General features: G+C 38.7%; 1 long non-coding RNA gene across 1 annotated transcript in view; it reads left to right on the top strand.

The window, feature by feature from the left end:
• LOC118650319 overlaps positions 1–21,728 on the top strand; it is a 51,819-nt gene extending 30,091 nt beyond the window's left edge. Inside the window, exons 2-3 of the long non-coding RNA XR_004965992.1 lie at positions 1,028–1,094; positions 21,698–21,728. This is a non-coding gene — a long non-coding RNA (uncharacterized LOC118650319). The remainder of the gene's footprint in view (positions 1–1,027; positions 1,095–21,697) is intronic.
• Positions 21,729–24,072: the final 2,344 nt, after the last annotated feature.

Below are 24,072 nucleotides of genomic sequence, written 5' to 3'. Positions count from 1 at the left end.
AACTCATGCTGTTGCATAGTGGCAATGATCATGGGTAAGACAGACCCTTCAGAAAGTGAGGTTGTGAGTAAAATAATAATGCTTTCCCTGCTGTAGTACATGTCATGATGCCGTCTCATGGGCAATGTGGCAGAAACTACTCCTATAATTTCCTCTTTGTAAACAGAGAATGTGTTCATGGAAATTCTGAGAGGTTATTTGGGATATTGGATTTTGCTTTACGGCATCTCATGGTTCTTTAAACTTTGCATAAATGACCAGGTTGGGGGTTTAGTTGGGGTTTAAAAAGCAGATCATGCCTTTTACTTTTTTTCTGTGACATTGGCTTATAATAAACTGACCTCTGAATGTGCCTGAATAAAAGCAACTCAGAATTTGGGGGGATGGTTGGGTTATGGTAAAGCTTTCAGGATAACTCCCAGCACCTCCACAGCAGCCAAAGAATTTTCAGTCCTACAGAAACACACATTAACCAATTCTAATTCTTTTCTATCTAGCTTGTAGCCTCTGAAAAAACTTAATAATTAACGAGGTACACCATCAGAGAGTTTTTAAAAGCCTTCGCGTAACTGCTTGCTTTGACTCCATCCAATATGTGACATATTCCAGAGAGAATCAATAATCTAAGATTTTAAGATGAGAATATATATATATATATATATATATATATATATATATATATATATATATATATATAACAATATCCTGGTTGCTTATTTGGACTGTAGGAATTAGACTACAGAGCTACAGATGAATCCATTAGCATGTACTTGCTGGTCAAGACTGTGGCACACCCTGCCCTCCATGGAAAGAGACACACCCATTTTTAGCCACCCACACATACTTTCCTTCGCTTATTCAGGAATTTTGCCTACATTTACATGTTTTTCTCTTACAGACCACACAGCATGTCCTGTGGGTCAGAGGAAATATGGAGAATGTAGCACAACTTACTTTCTACTGGAATGCGTGTCTTCTGTCTAGATTTCCTTCAGTTACCAAGGTTTGATCATTTCAATTTTTTCAGATGTATTAGAAAAGTCTCGCCTGAAAATACAAGTCGGCTTTGTTAAAACCACTTCCAAAGCATACCTGTAAGTCAAGTGGCATTTGAGTACATAGCAATTGCTTTAAAATATATTTGCCAAATGGATTGACTATTATTGCCATATTGAGAGTAATTCTCCATATTGTGGAGAGAGATACAATGGTCTAACTTAGTCTAATTTTATTGAACAGAAGACTCTTTTAACCAATTCCTCACATTCAGATCCATGCTTACATGAGCTAAGCAGCCTTGTAAGATGGCCTCCAATTATTCCCGAGTCCTTGAATTCATGCCCTCGTGTAATACCATCCTCTTGAGTGGAGGCTGAGCTTAATGACTCGCTCCTACCAAATAAAATATGGCAAAAGCGCTGGATAGCACATCTGAGATTAGGTTATAAAAGACTGGCTTTGACCTGGCTGGCATTCTCTGGCTCTCTCAGTCCCTCGGATGAAGCCAGCTGCTATATGTGAGCTTTCCTATGGAGAGGCCCATGTGGCAAGGCGGTGAGGGTGAAGCCTCTGGCCAACAGCCAAGTCATTGAGGCCCTTAGTAAAAAAAACTGCCAAGAAACTGAATCCTGCCAACAACTGAGTGAGCTTGGAAGTGGACTTTTGTTGAACCTTGAGATGGTTGTAGCCCCGACTGATTCTTTGCAGACTTGCAAGAGGCTTGAGCTGGAGAACCTAGTTAAGCTACATCCAGATTTATAACTTACAGAACCTGTTAAATAATAAATGTGTATTGTCTTAAGCTGCTAAATTTGGGGCATAATTTTATACACAGCAGCAGATAGCTAACACACTAAGCAAAAGCCAGTCCTTCCTCTATCTTTCCTCCTTCCCTCACTCCCACTTCTCCTTCTTTCAGATGTTGGTTAAGCATCTTCTACATGCCAGGGACCATGATAGACATTGTGAATGTGTCATTTGACATGACAGATGTGATGGCTGCACTCATAAGGCTCACATGGGGAGAAAAACACTGGACAAATGATCTAATGACTGACTTGACAGTAATGGTAGAGTATTTTAGAAATATGACATGGGGTCCTGAGTTATTCTGAGAGAAGTTGGTCATCAGGGAAAGGCTTCTTAAACCATAAAGTGTGAGTGGAATAATTTCAATTTGATTTCCCATGGAGGGAATTCCCTTCCCATGGAGGAATCCAGCCACTTTCCTTCCCATGGAGGAATCCACACACCTATATAATGTGATCATATGACATTTACAAATAGAAATGGAAAGCTATTCCATACTCAGCAATAAAAACAGATGAAATGCTCTCATTGGTGACATGAGATATCATGCTAAGCAAAAAAATCAGATGGAAAAAGTAAAAACACAAAACCATGTAATTTCACTCATATGTGGGATATAAAACTGAAAGCAACAAATGAAAATACTAGACAAATAAAAACACATATATGCAGACAACAGTATGGTGGTTACCAGAGGGAAAGGAGGATGGGAGAGGTAGTAAAGGGTAAAAGGAATCAGATATATGGTGGCAAAAAAAGATTTGACTTTGGATGGTAAACACAGAATACAATATACAGATGATGTATCATAGAATTGTATACTTAAAACCTGTATAATTTTATTAACCAATGTCACCCCAATAAATTTAATAAAAAATCTTAAAAAAAGAAATGTATGCATGACAAACATATGGGCCATCTGCTGATACTCAAAATATTTTCTTTGATAAATAAACAATTTTTGTCTGTGTGCCTTGGACCTATCTTTTACTAAATTTATTGTCTTGAGTGCTGGCTCCCTTACACTGCCCCTACCACCTCCAGATGCTGTGTCTCTGCATTTTAATAGGACATTTCTATAATTATTTGTTAAATTACAAATGACTATGGACGTGAGAGTATTTTAAGGGCAAGCATGATTGTTAATTATTTTTTCTTTTCTTTTTAAGAAGAAAAAGAGACTTCCAAAGGTTAATTATCAGTGATTGGAAAGGCCTCATCTAAAAAACCACACAGTTTTGTTTTATGAGGATGGCAGCCTATATGTATTTGTTTTCATAGTGTGAAACTCAATCTACAATATCCTTATTGGCTCTCCCAACATTCCTAGGCCCTGGAGTTCCCCCAAAAGGTCAAGCACCAAGATTTAACTGAAACTTGAAATTCCTGAGAATAATTATGATAAAAGGGCGAAGGACCATGGTAATGGATGGATGTGTTTAATGCTAGTAAGTGAGAGGTGACAGATGACATGGGTGAAGGTGATAAAAGAAAGAAAAATATGGGAGTTTATTCAACTAGAAGACAAAGGGCTTTTTTTGGGGAAAGAAACAGATAGTTGTTGGTAATGTAGAAATGATTATGGGGACCAGGCTGTGAGCTTTCAGAGTTGGATATAATAAGACAAAAACTTGCAGTGCTGCCTCAAAATTATGTGGGAGGCATGTGGAGTAGACCCTCTGGCTGATTATTGTAGTCATCTCTGGGTCCTGATCTTGTGAATCTATACTAATAAAAGGGTAATATGCTAATTAGACCGGGTCAACCAGACATCTTCCGGATATCCAACTTCCTTCCGGACAAAGCCATGGTGGTGGGGGCCGAGGCAGAGGCGGTTGGGGTGATCAGCCTGGCAGGGCAGGGCAATTGGGGGAGATCAGGCAGGCAGGCAGAGGTGGTTAGGGGTGATCAGGCAGGCAGGCAGGCAAGCGGTTAGGAGCTAGCGGTCCTGGATTGTGAGAGGGATGTCCAACTGCCGGTTTAGGCCTGATCCCTATGGACATCCGCTGAGGGGTCCCAGATTGGAGAGGGTTCAGGCCAGGCTGAGGGACACCCCCAACCCCCGTGCACAAATTTTGTGCACCGGGGCTCTAGTAAAAAATAAAAAACACTTAGAGGATCCATAATTCCAGATTAAGATTTTTTGGGGGCAGAACTAAGTGCAATGTTTCTGAGAATAGAGGAAAGGGTGTAGAAGAGGGGAGGGAAAGCAAAATCAGTAAAGCTATAGATGCCAGCACAAGCAGCCTTTCTCTCCATTTAGGCCCAGGAGTTGCTCATATATCTACTAAATACTTTCAACTTATTGTTCATAGAAAGAATTGAAATATGAATATAATTAGCCTATAACCACCAGTACAATAGAAAAGCAAGATGATATTTTTAGAATGCAGACAATTCTAAAATTTCTTAATAAGCTTCTTGGAATAGTTCATTTTATTTGATTTTGGAACTCAGGTAAGAATATATAAAAGTTAATGATTATAGGAGAATTCAATAGATGAGAAAAGTGCATGAAGACTTTCCATAATGCAACGTGATGGCATGGTTACTGCTAATTGTGGTCAAGGTGATGGATGTATTTGTTGGAAATCTTTTGGTTGCAAATGACAGAGAAGACAACTCAATAGCTAAGGTAAGAAGATGTATTGGCTCATAGGACTGTAAAAGAAAATATATTGAAAAGGTAAGGCTGGATCCAGCAGCTTGGCCATCCCTGGCTCTTCTCAATGTAAGATACCTGTCAATGCTTCTAGAGCCCATAAGAGTTCTTGTATACATTATTCAAGAAGAGTATGCCAGTGGAAGAGCAAGGGATCTTCTTTTTTTGAGGCCTCCATCAAATATCTTCTTACCTATTAGTGATATGCACTGGGTCAGAGGCTCATGTCTCACCCAATCAGTAAGGACATGGAAATAGGATCTCTTGATTGCCTGAAGCCAATTAAAGCCTAGCCCTGAAGCAAGAGAACAATTTCCTTTGAAGCACACTGATTGAATGAGGGAGGATCTTATACCTGAACAAAACTCAAGATACTGTTATCAAATGAAAAGAATGGATGCAGGGATCAAAGCCCAACAAAATCCTCTTTATAGGGCAATGTGCTCTTTCATGTTGGAATGGGAAGGTATCTAAAGTTCCCTTCGTTCCTAGATGCAGTAGAATGAAAGGTACCATCTTTTATACTATTACTAGAGGCCCGATACATGAAATTCATGCAAGAGTAGGCCTTCCTTCCCCTGGCTGCTGGCACCGGCTTCCCTCTGGCACCTGGGACCTGGGACCCAGGTTGCACTCGCAGCCTCAGCTTTGTCCGGAAGGTCACCTGGAAGGATGTTTGGAAGGACATCTGGTCTAACTAGCATATTATGCTTTTATTATTATAGATAGGCTAACAAAAAATATTGCTCCTTCTCCTATGGAAAAGCCATCAGGTTCAGTGTATAAAGGTGAGGAGGCAGTGTGGGGCCATTGGATTATTCAGGAAGGCTCTAGTTCCTAAGTATTTTACAAGTGACTTGAGACTTTTAATTTCTGGCCTCTGATGTAAGGTAGCCTCTGACTTTAAACATTTCACCATCCTCTATGAGGGGTGGGGTGTTCACAGCATAGGTATGGTTGATCTGTTTTATGATAAGTTTCTGAATATAAAAGAACTTAGAAATTTGTTATTTTTTTGAACTATGAATAACTGAATGGCTGGTAAAAGGAGCCATAGACTATTATTTCTTCCATGAATGATGGAGACAGGACCATAATTAATACCAGTCACACAAATTCCCAAAACTGGCAGAGTGGTTAAATAGGAGGGAAGAAATCCTCTACACCAACCCACAGGTGACCTTCAACAGAGAAAATGGGTTTTGTTCCATAAATAAACATAATAAGTATAATGAACAGGAAGTAGCTCATTATTTAGAAAAATCAACTGATCATCTCTCGTTGATTATATAAATGCCAAAGAGCACTTTCAAGTATTTTAAAGATAATATAGTGGTTTGCAAATGCCTTTCTACAGAATAGCAAAGGAACAGTATGTACATTAAAAAAGCATGCTGACCTTGTCAAAGGGACTCTATAAATTACCTTGTGAAGAAGAGCACAGATTCTGTGGCACCATCCTGTCATTGCCCAACACTTTAGCAAGAGTTAGTAGCTAATTCTTAATTTCTGAAAATAAAGATAATCCGTTATAGGAAACAGATTCAATTAAAACAGGACAATGTTATCAGAGTGCTCTAACCAGTCCTAAGTCTTTCACTGGGAGTTGAGGCTCTGGAGTTAGAGATCAGGTCCCAGTTTTAGGACTTAAGATCTTGTGGCTCTGGTAAGTCACTGGATATCTCTAAGCCTTGGTTTACACACCTACAAAATGAGAAATAGTAACAACTAACTGGTAGATTGTGTCGATGAAATGAGAGAATGCACATAAAGCCCTAAGGATAATTCCTAGCAGTTAATAAGTGTTCAAAACCTGTATGTCTTAAAGGAAGTTTTTCTCCTCTCTAGCTTCTGTGTAAGATATTGCATAAAATGTCATACTTCAGGGATCAATGTCACGGTTAACCAATTTCTCATGACTTACCTGCACCCATTCAATGTTCAGAAATGCATACCCTCACAGGCCTATTTGACCTGGTTTTGTTCATTATGGGTCCTTGTAGTCCAGCATAATAGGCACACAATGAATATTCGTTAGAGCAGCTCTGGCCTGCTGGGTAGCGGTTATAACGGCACAGCTGGTGCCACTCTGGCTGAGGGAATGTGCTGTTTTAACTTGTTGCACATTTTTCATTTTACTGCCCAGAGTTTTGACCAGGCTTGCAGGTTCCCCTCAGTCTTTCTGCCTGAGCCAACCCCACCCATCTACCTCCATTACCCATTAATAAGCTTTCTTATTGCCTTCAATATGATGTTCCAAATATGCCCTTTTTATAACTGAGAGCAAGTGTCCTTCTTCAACTGTTGCTGGAAAATGTTTTTATGACTGCAACACAGTTTCTGCATCTTTCATTTCTTTCTCACATTTCAAACCAGAGATCTTTTCTTGCAGGTGACAACATTTTACAACTGTATTCTTTTCCCAGTTTCTGCAGTGAAGGAAAAAAGCTGACATTTCTGAGTACCAAAAATGAGGCAGCCTGGGCCTATGCGCTTTCACATAAATTACATAATTCAGTACTCCTAATAACCTGAAGGGTGTAGCAAGTATTAATATTTTTATTTTATAATCCAGGAAACTGGATCAGAGAACCTAAATAAATTGCACAAGGTCACAAACTAGCAAGAGCCCAAACTGGGATTCCAACAGAGTTCTACAAAGTTCCAAGTCATGTTACTTCTACCTGATTCCCAGACTCCTCTATATTATATGCTTTTTATTATTTTCATCACATTCTCTAGTGATCTTAAAGTGCAGGTCAAATGTTCCATGTTCTTTTATGCCAGTGTTTCTGACTTTGTTAAAAATATTTCTTTTTCTGAGGTTCAACCAGTATTCTAGAAGGAAAATAAATCTCACAAGACTTTAAGGAGAAACTGTAGCATAGAGTGTAAGAGCATAGAATTTGGAATCAGGCATATGTGGTTATCAGCTGTGTATTCCTGGAAAATATACTTAATCATCTTTCTGAGCCTTAGTTCCTTCATCTGTAAAATGGGGATTTTAATAGCTAACACAGAGGTGTTTGAGATGAAGTAAGGGTAACACCTATAAGGCACTCAGCACCAGACTTCAGTGTGCTCCCTTTAAGAACCAAGATTCTGATCCAAGTGGCACCTAACCAAGTGGAGGCATTCTCCAGGTCCTCATGTGTCAATGCTGAGAAATAAGGAAATAGGTATAGTTCAGGGGTGGGCAAACTTTTTGACTCGAGGGCCACAATGGGTTCTTAAACTCGACCGGAGGGCCGGAACAAAAACATGGATGGAGTGTTTGTGTGAACTAATATAAATTCAAAGTAAACATCATTACATAAAAGGGTACGGTCTTTTTTTTCAATAGTTTTATTCATTTCAAATGGGCTGGATCCAGCCCGCGGGCCGTAGTTTGCCCACGGCTGGTATAGTACCATGTGAAGAGAGGAGAAAAAGTACTGAATCCCAAAGGGTAGGTTTTCATGCTTAACTTTTCAGTAGCTTCTGGGTTGCAGATGCTTTCAAAAATTTGAACTTTGCAGTTGCAAATGCACAAAGAATGAACACAAAGTGGAAACAAATGTCTGTAAACATTCTAGAAATCTATGAGTCTAACTAGTTTTACCCAGTTCTAGTTTTCTTTATCTGCCAGTTTGCCTAGTACTGAATATGAGCTATAAACTAACTTATCCTATCTAATAAAGACAGAATACGCAAATTGACCATAACTCCATGACAAAGATGGTGACTCCCACAGCTAATAAGGAGGGAATATGCAAATTGACGCGACAAGGCGAGAGGTGGAAGGTGGCTCTGGCCGGAGAGAAGGCGGAAAGGCGGCTCTGGGCTGGAGCGAAGGTGGTGCCGGCAGCCAGGGGAAGGAAGGCCTATTCTTGTACGAATCTTCGTGCATCGGGCCTCGAGTCTACTTTAATAAAAAATGCTATGTATGTTTGACCTTTAAAATCACAAATGTCAGTAGAAAAATGTCTTTTTTTCTTTCATAATAAAGAGTAACATGCTTTTATATCTCAATTATGAACATTGAGAACTGTGTTTGAATAAAGATAAATGAAACAACCTTATTTAGCATTTGTCTACAGCACGATAAGAGAGAAAGAGAAAGACTGTTTTTAACAGTCTGTCCTTCTTTCACATGAATTTCTCTCAGCCACTTTATAGGTCACAAAGTTGGAGGCTGAGTGAGAATTTTGGCAAAAACAACAAGGTTTCACCACAAAGAGGAATATAGTTTCTCTGATCTGTCTAACTTTGGAAAAGGATAAATCCCTGAGCAGGTGATATTCACAGACCCAGTTCATGCAGTTGGGGCTTTAAGAAAAAGCTTAAGCTTCCTGCACAAACGAAACCGATTCACTGGAATGTATCTCCCCCTCAGCCACACGCCCTGGCTTGGGAAACTCCTACTCAGCTTTCAAAACGCAGCTGAAATGTCACGTCCTCTTTGACTCTTGCTTGGACCAGGCTGCAGGTTAGCTTCCAGGAGGGGAGTGCCTGGCCAGTCCACACCTTCCCAGACACCGTGACTGTGCCTCCACTGCAGCTTCTCGCACACTCCTTGCCAGTGGTCTGTCATGTGAGTGTCACTCCCATTGGATGGTCAGCTCTTCCACTCAGTCCTCTGTGCCCAGCCAATAACAGCCCAATGCTGAGCAACAGTTCCTTGGGATAAAGTTGTTTGATACACTTCACTGACAGAGCAATTTGAATATTCACCAGTTTACTTATCTACTGTTTCAGGATTTTATTCTTTTTTTAGTTATTAGTTATTTTATCTGTTTGCTCATGATTGTACTATTTCAGTAGGGCAGCTCTTTCTGCTTCATGTGATTTAACTGGAATGGCTATTCTGGGCTGGAAGATGTCAGTGGCCTCCGCTGGAACAGAGGTCTAGGTTGTCTAGGTGGTCCTCTTTCCGTCACATCCTCCAGGACCTCTCTCCAGGTGGCCTCTCTTTCTTGATGAGCAATTGGCTTCTTAAGTGCTGGCTCAGGATTCAAGAGGGTGAAAGTGGAAGCTGCCAGGCTTCTTCAGGCCAGAATTCTCACTTTTATTCCTTTTCTATTGTTTAGACAAATCACAGGGCCAGCTCAGATTCAAGGGAAGTGGAAAATCAATTGGAAAGGAGTGGAAAGAATTGTTGGTGGTTATCTTTGCAGATAATCTACCACATTCTACCTTTGCCATTTCAGATGTCAGAGCTCTACGGAGGACTGGAAGCTACTCCTTTGTCCCTAAATAATTTCCCTGTTATATACTGAATTGTTGTGGAAGATTTTAGATATACTATTTTGTATTAGGGTTGTGTGTGTGTGTGCACCCGTATGTGTGTGCATGTGTGTGAGTGTGTGTTACTGTGGCTATTTGACTTTTCTTTGAAAAAATCTCCTATGGCAAAATTTGTAGGTTAAATTTGTTTCTACAAAGAGGAAATAACAACTGCCTTGATTTTATGACTATTCCCTTACATGCATATCCTTGGACTTTTGGGAGTAGTCAAATTGTGAGAGGTGATATGAATTAAAGTATCCTTCAAACGGGGATCCACAGAGAAGGTTCTCCTTAATAGTAGGTGAAGAGGAACACCTATAATACTAATTATAGATATGGTATTATGTTTGCCTATATTTCATCTTTGCATTATATAAACTATCTGTTTTCTTCCTCAAAGTAGTTATAATACTCCCTTCTTTTAAAGAAAAGGTGTTTTTAGCTGCTGCTGCTTCTTCTTCTCCTCCTCCTCCCCCTTCAACAAAATGAAAGCTACATAAAGTTAAAATCCTGTATAATAAAGAGCTAATATGCACATTAGACCAGGCGGCAGAACAACCTTCTGGAACGACCTTCTGGAGTGACCTTCTGGAACAACCAGTGGGTGCGGGGCGGGGCCACGGGGCTGCCAGACAGCTGGGGCTTTGAGGGCCGAGCCCCTTGCATGAATTTCATACATCAGGCCTCTAGTGAAAGATAACAGAAAACAATTGCACAGTTATTTAAGTGCCTACTTAATGTATTTGTTGACCAAAGGCTTTTATAAATACGATTTCTTTAAAAGTAGAGAAAGTTACAGAATGCACAGATTTAGTGAAAGAAAGGGGCTTCTTTCATTATCTTTCCCAACACCTTCATTCTGTAAATGAGAGATGACTCTGGAAGTTACATGATGCAATACATAAAAAGTTAAGAAAAAAACATTGCTTAGAGAAATGTGTTAAGATAAAAAGCCACAGAAATCCTTCTTTGAAATGTTATTTAACTTCATATATTGCCAGTACTCTGAAGAAAAGTGAGAAGAGATGGAAAGCAATTAAAATTTTGTAAAGAAATAAAGTTAGCAAGAGAACCTTAAAACTTTGGTTTCTTTATCTGTAAATAATAGCTAGATAAAAATTGGCTATTTTAAGTACAAATTGTAATATGAAAATGTTCATAATTTGTAAAGTTATTCCATGTTTGAAACCTAGAAAGGCATTGATTGACTTCAAAATATACTGTTCACATATAGAACAGACCATGTATGCATGTGTAACTGGTCAGTCAATAGCTTCATGCAGAAATATTTAATCTTTCCACTCAACAGTTGCTTATTATGCTCCATTAATGTACCAGGTAACATTCTAGTCACTGAAGGTACAGCAGTAAACAAAACAGACCATCCCTTTGCTTAGAATGAGAGTTTGTATTCTAATGGGAGGCTTGTATTTTCTTACTTTGGAATGAAGCCTGAATAATGATAAATATTTAGTAACTTTGACTCTCTGAGTGTAGGTACTGTGGAATGGGAAAAAGCCTCCAACCACTCTCTGAATTTGTCTTCCACTTTCTTCATTAAACCACTTTCTTCATTTACTAGCACTTTTTCAACAAAACAATAATACTAAAATTTTGCTGGTCTAATTATAAACGTTGTCATTACCATCAATATTTACTATTATGCTAGCAGAACTAATCCTAATATTAGAATGGTATAAATAATTTTAGCATAGCACTGGAAATAATTTGTGAATTCATGATGAGCAGGGTTTTTAAAAAATCCTGTTCATTCCTCAGGTTTCCACAATAGTTTAGTTATACTTTAATCACAATATTCATTAATTCAAATGTTGTCTATATATCCATCTCCATCATTAGACGGTGGTCTTTTCAAAAGAACTGTGCCCTATTCTTTCTTTTATATGCATAGCACCCACCTAGTTCATTCAGCAAATGTTTATGCAATAAATATCTTATTTGAGAAATTTTATCAAGGTTAATTGAACCTTGCAAATGCCTTGTGAGGCAGTTAGTGTAGGTGTTATTTGCATTTTATAGACAAGAACCTGAAATCACTGGAAGACATTTATTATATACTCAAAGCCACAGTGCCCATGAAGATTGGAAAAAGAACTTAAATTTGCATTCTATGAATTCAAGTCCAGTGCTGTTTCTCTGAAAGGACATTATCTCCCTGCATATATCCATTAGTATATATCTGTATATTTTTTAATCAGGGGTGTGTCTTTGTCACCACTCCCCACATTCCTGTTTTTCTTTGGTTACATCTCTTCTACTTGCTTAACCTTGAATTGACCCTTTAATCCTTATGTTGATTCAGTAGCCATAGGAGAAGGAAGGTCAGAACAAAAAAATTGTTTTATAATTTTTCTTTGAAAGATTAGTCACCAGTTTTTCTTTGCCTTGCACACCTTTGATAGGCTGTAAGCATTAGAATTACCTAAAAGAGTTCCAGCATTAAGAGTGTCTTATTCGAGATTGAGCTTTAGGGTATTTTTTTATTATGTAAATATTGAGGAATTTGAATGAGAGGATTACTGATTTAGAAGGTCACAATGGAGATAATAACATGGAGGAAGAGAAGTTATAGAAAGATTAATTAGTTAAAATATCAGCCAGTAACAAATAAACACATGCATATAAGTTCTGACATGCCAGATTGACTTACTTTACAAAGTGCAGAGGAAGACAAAATAGAGAAGGAAGAAGACTGAGAAAAAAACAGAAGTTTTAGCTTTTTTGGACTAAGATCAAAGTCTGAGGTTCTGGTAAGTCAGGGTGATATCCAAATATTTGACCTACTGATTCAGAAACTCAAAGTGGGGCCCAAGAATCTGCACTATAATAGTGTTTTCAAGTGATTCTTATATACACTAAAGGATGAGAACCAATAGACAAAAGCAGAGTTTTTCAAAGTATTATATGCATTAAACTGATTCAGTGGGTATGAAGTAGAACCTGAAAGTGTGAGTTTTCAACAAGTTTCCGGCTGATACCAATGCTGCTAGTCCATAGACTACACTTTGAGTAGGAAGTCACCACGTATTGGAGTTGCTGCTATGATATCTATGCTACAGAAGGTACTATGGAAGAAGTGAATTTTAAGAAGCTTCACTGTGATTTATGACAGAATTCTTCTTTGGCAACTCATCAGGAAAATTTGCTAGAGATTTCAAATTACTTTTCAATGTTTTTGTAGGTGGGACTGTCATTTAGACTTGCCAAGAGGCAGCTTGGCTCCATGCAATTTCAGTTGTAAAATCCTGGGTGGGAGGTCAGGAGACTCCGTGTATTTCTGATGGAGTATCCAGCCCTGCCTTTTCTAGTTTCAAATAGCTTGCAGGGAGGGGGGGGGATGTAAATGGATTCTTTGGGTAGCACATCGTTCGGGCTAGTTTCTTAATGCTCATCTGTTTTATTCCTGCCAATTAAGAGCAACAGCTGTCTTACAGGAATGGTGGTTGTTAGGAAGTGACACAGCTGTGGGATTTAGATGAGATAACAGTTGTACAGCCAAGATAAGGCATCATTAGAATGCAAAATGCCATAAATCTGATTTATAGCACATATCCAAGGGGGAAAACTTAAACCAAAAATCAACTAAAATAACAACTAGCTCAAAAGGAAAAACAAAACAAAATATCAACCCAGAGATGTCCCAAAGTCAAGTTTTCTCAGACTATTTTAAAAATGAGATTTGAACTGGAAATTGACCAACAGAGATTCCAATTACCTCAATTTTCTACAGTGCCTAGAGTTATTAATTTGTTCCTAAGATTTAAATATTTATACAAAATATGTCCTCTTCTTGTTCAGTACAATTTGACATTTTCAAATCCCTAAGCCATAATATGTGTCAAAAAGAGTGGACATACTGAACATAAAAAATGGTCAGTGACTAATATTTGAAAACTGGTATTATCATAGTAAAAATATCACTTAACCAATATAATCACTCAGCAACCCAATGGACCCTATATAATTATTTTTTCTTCTTTATTGTGAGAATAGAACCATCAATATGCCTGCATATTTCAAAAGGAATATAACAATAATAATATAATTAATTATTACAATTAAATTCTACTACCTAATGTTCCTTACATACATCAAAAGATTTTTTAGACTGCCACATCTTTGTTAATGCTACTTCTCTTAGAATACACCCCTTTTCTCATCCCAGAACACCTATATCCTATTTATCTTTTATAAACCATATCATATACTGTAGGGCGTGGCTATAGGGTTAAGCCTCAGACTGACCTGTTGGCAAAGCCACAAACAAGTCCCAGCTTAGAGGGCACAGTCCTCTTAGCATAATTAGGTTTGACCTTATGACTCTCCCTAGATCTTATCTAGGAAGCTAATGGGCTGAGGGAGATGTAGCAAGTGCTGCCAAAACAAGTGAAACTCACAAGAACATTGTAACTATGGTGACCACTACCTTGTTTAACTCTGGCTGTAAAATAAAGGCTCAGCTTGCCTCTGGATCTCTCTCTCTGCGGCCTCAGCCAGGCACAGAAAGATCCACCTAAACCAGCAGTTCTCAACCTGTGGGTCGCGACCATCAGAAAACACATATAGCATATCAGATATTTACATTATGATTCATAACAGTAGCAAAATTACAGTTATGATGTAGCAACAAAAATAATTTTATGGTTGGGGGTCACCACAACATGAGGAACTGTATTAAAGGGTCGTGGCATTAGGAAGGTTGAGAACCACAGCTTATTCTCTTTGTCTGTCATTTCTTCATCCTTTGCCACCCTCCCTCAGGCTTGCAGAACCCTTGGCTGAGCTGCTCAGCACGATATACAAATTCTTCATGATCTCTTTTAGGATTCTCTCAACTAAAATTAATATATTCCTACTTTGAATTTCTATCTCAGTTTATCTATGTCTTATGCCACCTATACCTTTCTCCTTGGGATTATAGTTACTTAAGCACGTGCTTTATCTTCTTTAATCCATAGTCCTTTGAAGCCAAAATGCAGGTCTGACTGATGTTGGGAACTATTTTGTTCTACCAAAAAAGTGCTAAAAAAGAAAAAAATAAAGTTGCTTGAACAAGCTACTTTAGAGGTTCTGGAAGGAGAGCCCACTTATTATTTTTAGTTTTTATCAAAGAAATCAGCATCAAAATGAAAAGGAAACCTTCTATATGGGAAAACATATTTGCCAATGATACATCTGATAAAGGGTTAATTTCCAAAATATATAAAGTACTCATACAACTCAACAAAAGGAAGACAAACAATTAAAAAATGGCAGAGAACCTAAATAGGCACTTCTCTAAAGAGAACACACAGATGGCCAAGAGACATATGAAAAAAATGCTTAACATCAGTTATTAACAGAGATATGCAAATTAAAACAAAAATGAGGTACCACCTCCCACCTGCCAGAATGGCTACCATTAATTAGTCAACAAACAACGAGTGCTGGGGAAGATGTGGTGAAAAAGGAGCCCTAGTACACTGGTGGTGGGAATGCAGACTGGTATAACCACTATGAAAAACAGTGTGGAGTTTCCTCAAAAATTAAAAATGGAACTTCCATTTAACCCCGTGATCCCACTCCTAGAATGTATCCTAAAAACCCAGAAATACCAATCAGAAAGAATATATGCACCCCTATATTCATAGCATTGTTATTTACGGTAGCTAAGATCTGGAAACAGCCCCAGTGCCCATCAGAAGGTGAATGGATTTAAAAACTGTGGTATATTTATACAATGGAAAACTATGCAGCTGTAAAAAAGAAGGATCTCTTACCCTTTGAGACAGCATGGAGGGATCTGTAGAGTATTATGCTGAGTAAAATAAGCTAGTCAGAGAAAGACAAGTATCAGATGATCTTACTTATATGTGGAATCTAATGAACAAAATAAACTGGTGAACATAAAAGGTCCAGAGACATGGAAGCATGCAACGGACATATTTCAGAGGGAGGTAATAGGGGAGAGATTAATCAATGAACTTTTATGTTTACTGGAGGCTCAGTACATGAAATTTGTGCACTTGGGGGAGTCCCTCAGCCTGGATTGCGAGAGGGCGCAGGCCAGGCCAAGGGACCCCACCGGTGCATAATCAGAGCCGGGGAGGGATACAGGAAGTTGGCCAGCCAAGGAGGGACCGCAGGAGGGCTCCAGGGTGTGCCTGACCCATTTTGCTCAGTCCCAATCAGCTGGACCCCAGCAGCAAGCGAACCTACTGGTTTAAGTGTCTACCCCCTGGTGGTCAGTGCACATCATAGCAAGCACTTGAGTGGCCTTAGCATATCATTAGCATATTATGCTTTGATTGCTTCAATAGCTGACCGGATGACTGGACACTTAGCATATTAGGCTTTTATTATATAGTACTAGAGGCTCGGTGCACAAACATTTGTGCATTCGGGGGGAGGGGGTCCCTCAGCCTGGCCTGTGCCCTCTCGCAGTCTGGGACCCCTCGGGGTTGACCACTTGCTGGCTTAGGCCTGCTCCTCGGCAGATTGGGCCTAAGATGGCAATCAGATATCCCTCTGGCAGCCCGGCAACCCTGGGGGGATGTCTATTTGCCAGCGGGGAGCAGACCTAAGCTGCAGTCGGACATCCTTAGCGCTGCTGAGGAGCCAGGAGAGGCTCCCACCACCACCACTATACTGGCAGCCATCAGCCTGACTTGTGGCTGAGCAGAGCTCCCCCCTGTGAGAGCACATTGACCACCAGAGGGCAGCTCCTGCATTGAGCATCTGTCCCCTGGTGGTCAGTGTGTGTCATAGTGACCAGTCATTCCCAGTCGTTCTGCTGTTAGGATCAGTTTGCATATTACCCTTTTACTATATAGGATAGAGGCCTGGTGCATGGGTGGAGGCCGGCTGGTTTGCCCTGAAGGGTGTCCCAGATAAGGGTGGGGGTCCCGCTTGGGTGCTGGCCAGTCTGGGTGAGGGGCTGATGGCTGTTTGCAGCTGGTCACACCCCCTTCAGGGTGGGGGTCACCACTGTGGTGGCTGGTCAGTCTGAATGAGGGGCTGAGGGCCGTTTTCAGGCTGGCGGGTGACTGAAGCTCCCAGCCTCTTTTTTTTCCTTTTTTCTTTTTTTATTCTGGGATTTATTTATCTTCTATAGCTGTCACTGGAGCTGAGAGCTGGCTCCAGCTCTGAGGCCTGGCTCCAGCTCTAAGGCCGCGGTGGCTGAAAGCAGGTATCTGGGTTTGTTTAGCTTCTATAATTGAAATATTGTTTCTTCTGGAGCTCAGAGCTGGGCCGTGGCAGGTAGGGAACCTTGGCTTCCTCCATCACTGGAGCAAGCAAGCCTCCTGCTCGCTTCAGCTGCGTGGCTGCCGGCCGCCATCTTTGTTGGCACTTAATTTGAATATCCTGCTGATTAGACAATGGGAAGCATAGTGGAGGTATGGTCAATTACCATGTTTGTCTATTATTAGATAGAATAATGCATAGCCCATGAACAGACAATAGTGTGGGGAAGACCCGGGGAGGGGGCAGGAGTGGGTTGAAAGGGATCAATATGGAGGTAAAAGGGGGACATCTATTATAGTTTCAACAATTAAGTAAAAAAACAAAGAAAAGATAAAGGGCTGGAATTTAAGAGAGATGCATAAGACAGAGGAGAGAAGATGCAAAATCTTGTACAGGCTAGAAGATCAGATAAATATACCCAGATAATGAATGAGTTGCCTGTTGTAATCTGGTCATAGCTTGGGCTGAATGCTAAGGTTATTACATCAGAGTTTCATAAATTTCTTGAGAGAGGACATTGGGAGAAAGATTTCCACAAAATATTGTGTTTATATATGGAGGCACAGTATTTAGATTGTTGCTGTTCCTGTGTTAATGCATAGTACATATATTTCTAATGTCTAATTTTGCCAGGTTTGTTTGTTTATGATCCTGAAATATCCTAGTACAGGCCTTTAGTAGAAAGAGAAGTCATCTAGCTAGAATTGATTTATTGTCATTTTCCAAATTTAACTTGGGCATAGTAACTATAATCCAATATACAATATGTGAGAGAAATAACAAATTAGTAGGTGATTTCAAAGAGAAAACAGAAGAGGACTTTTGACTACAATGTTAAAAAAGGACTTCATTCATTCATTCAATTAATAGGTAGTATTTGAGTACCTGTATTTCAAGTCCTGGACCTCATAGAGTTTTTGTTCTGTTTGGGGATCTATATCTATATCTATATCTATATCTATATCTATATCTATATCTATATCTATATCTATATCTATCTATAGCTATATCATCTATCTATAATCTCTGATAAATTACATAAATAACTGCAAAATCACATCTATAATAATAGTTAATGAGGTAATTGATGTATGTTTGACATATTACCTAGAACCTACTAAGCAAATGTTTAATAAATATCAGCTATTCCAATGATTAGTTTTTAATCTAAAAATGGTGTAACAAAAGGTGTTTGAGCAAGGAAATGAAAATTATTGAAGATGTTTTCTGATGCTTAATCTGGAATTAATTTGAACTTGAAACAGAAAGTGACTAAAATTGAAGACTCTATTCCCTCTCAAATCTATTCTACAAATTTTATAAATGAGGGCATCTATAATGGGAAGGAAAAGGTAGGATCATATATTTGATATGAATGGAGCTAGAATTGACCTAGAGTAACTAATTTGAAAAAGGACAAAGGAATGCAGAGATTTGGAGCATGAGTAACCATAGATGGTGGTGATATTCAAAGAACTTGGGGACATAGCACTAGGAGCAGGTTCATGAGGTGGATAATGAAGTACATTTGGACTTACTGAGGTTGAGATGCTGAGATTTTCAGGTGGAGACTTTCAGAGAGGCAATGGGGTAAATATTTATGTTTAGGAGTCACTTGCATAGAGTTATAGCTACAACTGTTGGAGTATATGAAATTACCTTTGACGAAGGACAATAAAAAATTAGCTGGTTCCCACCTGGCTGATGTGGCTCAGTGGTTGAGCTCAACCTATGAACCACAGGGTCACCATTAGATTCTTGGTCAGGGCACATGCACGAGCTGTGGGCTTGACCCCTGGTGGGGAGCATGCAGAAGGCAGCTGATCAAGGATTCTCCCTCATCATTGATGTTTCTCTCTCTCCCTATCCCTTCCTCTCTGAAATCAATAAAAAATATATTTTAAAAAATTAGGGATTCCCTAAATTTGGGGTTGACAGGAAAAAAAAAAAGTCTGTGAAAGAGAAGGGGAGCGAGTAAGGCAAAAGAATCATGAATGTGCAGGGTTAATGCAGCCCTGGAGGTTAGGAATTCTAGAGGATAGCAGTTTCAAATTCCTGGGAAAGCTCAAATAGAATGGCAGCTGAGAAAGGCTGCTGAACTTGGCCATAGGAGATCATTGATGACCATCACAAGGACAATTTTAGAAATCTTGTGTGGGGGTGGCCAGATTATAACACTTTGAGGAATACCCATGAATTGAAGACAGAGAACATGGATTAATTTTGAAGAAAAGTTGGGTGGCAAAATTGAAGAGCCTGGTAATAAAATCATTTAGGCTGAGGGAATAGCAATGATGAAGAAAAGTTTTCTTAGAATGCAGGAGAGTTGAGAGCTAGAATCTACATTTGATGGTGTTCTATGCTTTGGCTTTTTTATTTGGCTAAATTAAATAATCTGGAATCAAATGAAAGTGAACCAGTTGCAGTCTTAAAATGTACCAAACCCAATGCTATTCCACTTTGTCGTAGAAAAGTGATGTAATTACATTTGTAAATGATCTAAATTGGCCGTAAAATGGCTAGGCCTCTAGTAGGGGTCCATCCTACTTGCTAGTGATGGTAGACCCTGCCAGACAAATAATGCTTATGCTGGGCTCCTGGTAGTGGTAATGAACAGTATAATAACAAATTTTAATGTTATACTGGCATCCTAGAATGTAATCTGATCATATCACTATAAATGGACCCACAGCTATTTGCATTTCCAATTTTGATTTAATGACATGATAATTATTGATTCCCATTTCTACTTGGAGCTTGAAGAATGTGTATTACATATGAGTGAATGTATCTGTGTATTTGTGTGTGTCATAATTACTAGTTATTGAATGCTACTAGTTTGAAGGCACAATAAAATGGATTAGACATATCTATAATCTACATTCTTGCCCTATATGATAGAGAATATTATTCTACATTTATAAATGAAGAAACTGGAATTTCAGAAGTTAAGTATTTTATTCAAGGTCACACAGCTAGTGGGGAATTATAGATGAGATGCAAACCCAGCTCTGCCTTTCACACTCTTTCCCCTTTTTTGGATGTATAAAGGGGGAACAAACATAGGAATATGATACACTTTATAAGGGATAGGAGAAAGCTATTACTGGAAATTGTGTCCTGAATTGTATTGAATTCATTAAGTGATTTAGTTTTTCTTCATTTGTAATGAAACTTGTGGAAAGTGGGAGTTGGAAGGGATCTTAGAGATCTTCATTTCTGGAAACTAAGGCAGAGATTTGTTTACCATCACCCAGACTATTCATGAGCTGGGACCACAAAGGATCTTCTGCCTTCAAGTTCTTAGTCTACTTTCTTAGATCTAGCTTAAAGTATATAAAGAAAAGTTCATTTATGGATTTTTCAGTGATCTGCTTCCATCATGTAAAGACTTCTTAGCATTCTGGGCAGAATCTCCTTGTAAGTCTCAGGTGCTTGAACTCACTTGGACTTTGTTATGCTAAGACGTTTTCTCAGTAGAGTTCTACCTATTACGTTTTGACTGATATTTCATTTTTCTTTTACAAGCTGAGCAACATGAGGCTCTAAGATATATGGTGTAAAAGTACTTGTTAAAAAAAGGAATAATGCCATGTCAAAGAGATTTATATTGGCAGTTTAATTGGAAATATTGCAATTAGCATGAAACATCTCAATTGATATGAGTTTGATATTCTTATTAAATAAGAGAGAGAAAACCTCTACACATTATTATCAGAATCATACAAATGATGGTTAATACCTCAATTTTTAAGAAATATATTTTTATTGATTTCAGAGAGGAAGAAAGAGATAGAACATCAATGATGAGAGGGAATCATTGATCTGCTGCCTCCTGCATACTCCCTACTGGGGATCAAGCCCACAATCCAGGCATGTACCCTGACCTGGAATCAACTGTGATCTCCTGATTCATAGGTTGATGCTCAACCACTGAGCCAGGCGGGCAGGCTGGTAATGCATTTTTTTTTTTAATACAATGGTATTTTATTAAGGTAGCACTTTGGTAACGATCCTTCGGGTAGTTTATGCTTATCTAGAATAAAGTCTCAAAGCTTCTCTCTTTTTTTTTGCCCTTGACATTTTTTTTTTAATTTTATCTCTTTATTGATTAAAGTATTACATATGTGTCCTTATCTCCCCATTACCCCCCATCCTCCCCTACTCATGCCCTCACCCCCTGTTGTCTGTGTCCATTGGTTAGGCTTATATGCATGCATACAAGTACTTTGGTTGATCTCTCCCCCTTACCCCCACCCTCCCCTACCTTCCTTCTAAGGTTTGACGGTCTGATTGATGTTTCTTTGTCTCTGGATCTGCTTTTATTCATCAGTTTATGTTCATTATATTCCATAAATGAGTGAGATCATGTGATATTTATCTTTCTCTGACTGGCTTATTTCACTTAGCATAATGCTCTCCAGGTCCACCCATTCTGTTGCAAATGGCATGAACTCCTTCTTTTTTATTGCCGCATAGTTTTCCATTGTGTAGAGGTACCAGTTTTTTAATCCACTCATCTGCTGATGGGCACTAAGGCTGTTTCCAAATCTTAGCTATGGTGAATTGTGCTGCTATGAACATAGCAGTGCATATATCCTTTCTAATTGGTGTTTCTAGTTTCTTGGGATATATTCCTAGAAGTGGGATCATTGGGTCAAATGGGAGTTCCATTTTTAATTTTTTGAGGAAACTCCATACTGTTCTCCACAGTGGCTGTACCAGTCTGCATTCCCACCAGCAGTGCATGAAGGTTCCTTTTTCTCTGCATCCTCACCAGCACTTGTCGTTTGTTGATTGTTGATGATAGCCATTATGACAGGTATGAGATGATATCTCATTGTTGTGAATTGCATCTCTGTGATGATTAGTGACTTTGAGCATGTTTTCATATGTCTCTTGGACTTCCTTCTGTCTTCTTTTGAAAAGTATCTATTTAGGTCCATTGCCCACTTTTTGATTGGGTTGTATATCTTCCTTTTGTCAAGTTGTATGAGTTCCCTATAAATGTTGGATATTAAACACTTATCGGTGATAACATTGGCAAATATGTTCTCCCATGCACTGGGCTTTCTTGTTGTTTTGTTGATGGTTTTATCTGCTGTGAAAAAGCTTTTTATTTTGATGTAGTCCCATTTGTTTATTTTCTCTTTAGTTTCCATTGCCCTAGGAGCAGTATCAGTGAAGAAATACCTTCAGCATATGTCTGAGATTTTGCTGCCTGTGGATTCCTCTAGTATTTTTATGGTTTTCCATCTTATGTTTAAGTCCTTTATCCATTTTGGGTTTATTTTTGTGTATGGTGTAAGTTGGTGGTCTAGTTTTATTTTTTTTTGCATATATCTGTCCAATTTTCCCAACACCATTTATTGAAGAGACTGTCTTGACTCCATTGTATGTTCATGCCTCCTTTGTCAAATATTAATTGAGCATAGTGGCTTGGGTCAATTTCTGGGTTCTCTATTCTATTCCATTGATCTATATGTCTGTTCTTGTGCCATTACCAGGCTGTTTTGAGGACAGTGGCTTTGTAATACAGCTTGATATCTGGTATTGAGATCCCACCTACTTCGTTGTTCTTTCTCAGGATTGCTGCAGCTATTCAGGGTTTTTTTTTTTATTCCAGATGAATTTTTGGAAAGTTTGTTCTACGTCTGTGAAATATGCTGTTGGTATTTTAATGGGGAGTGCTTCGAATCTGCAGATTGCTTTAGGTAGTATGGACATTTTGATGATGTTGATTCTACCAATCCATGAATACAGTATGTTCTTCCGTCTGTTTATGTCTTCCTCTATCTTTTTTTTCAGTGTCCTGTAGTTTTCCGCATATAGGTCTTTTACCTCCTTAGTTAAGTTTATTCCTAGGTATCTTATTTTTTTTGGAATGATGGTAAATGGGATTGGTTTTTTAGTCTCTCTTTCTGTAAATTCATTATTGGTGTATAGAAATGCCATAGATTTCTTGGCATTAATTTTGTATCCTGCTACATTGCCAAATTCATTTATTAAGTCTAATAGTTTTTTTGATGGAGTCTTTAGGGTTTTCTATGTATAGTATCATGTCATATGCTAAAAAGGACAGTTTTACTTCTTTTCCAATTTGGATGCCTTTTATTTCTTCTTCTTGTCTAATTGCAATGGCTAGTACTTCCAGTACTATGTCGAACAGGAATGGTGAGGGTGGGCATCCCTGTCTTGTTCCTGTTCTTAGGGGAAATGGTTTTAGTTTTTGCCCTTTCAGTATGATGTTGGCTGTGGGTTTGTCATATATGGCTTTTATTATGTTGAGGTATGATCCTTCTATCCCTCCATGCTGAGAGTTTTTATCAAGAAAGAGTGTTGGATTTTGTCAAATGCCTTTTCTGCATCAATTGATGACTATGTGATTTTTATCTCTCAATATGTTTATGTGATGTATCACATTTATTGATTTGCGGATATTGTACCATCCTTGCATCCCTGGGATAAATCCTACTTGGTCATGGCATATGATCTTTCTGATGTACTGCTGGATCTGATTTGCTAGGATTTTGTTGAGGATTTTGGCATCTATGTTCATGAGGGATATTGGCCTATAATTCTCTTTCGTTGTGTTGTCTTTGTCTGGTTTTGGTATTAGGGTGATGCTGGCTTCATCGAATGAGCTTGGAATAGTCTGAGGAGGATAGGTTTTAGTTCTTCCTTGAATGTTTGGTAGAACTCCCCTGTGAAGCCATCTGGCCCCGGGCTTTTGTTTGCTGGAAGCTTTTTGATGACTGCTTCAATTTCTTCCATTGTTATTGGCCTATTGAGATTTTTAGAATCTTCCTGATTGACTTTTGAAAGGTTGTATTTTTCTAGGAATATGTCCATTTCCTCCAGGTTGTCTAGTTTGTTAGAATAGAGTTGTTCATAATATTTTTTAACAATCCTTTGTATTTCTGTGGAGTCTGTTGTTATTGCGCCTCTTTCATTTCTGATTTTGTTTATTTGGGTCCTGTCTCTTTGCTTCCTGGTGAGCCTGGCTAGAGGCTCATCAATCTTGTTTATCCTTTCAAAGAACCAGCTCTTGGTTTCATTGTTCTTTTGTATTGTTTTTTTTTTTTTTT

This window comes from Myotis myotis, unplaced genomic scaffold (assembly GCF_014108235.1).
Source record: "Myotis myotis isolate mMyoMyo1 unplaced genomic scaffold, mMyoMyo1.p scaffold_m19_p_3, whole genome shotgun sequence".
NCBI classification, from domain to species: Eukaryota; Metazoa; Chordata; class Mammalia; order Chiroptera; family Vespertilionidae; genus Myotis; species Myotis myotis.
Note: the sequence above shows the minus strand (reverse complement) of the source record. Positions and strands in the feature narration are given on the sequence as shown.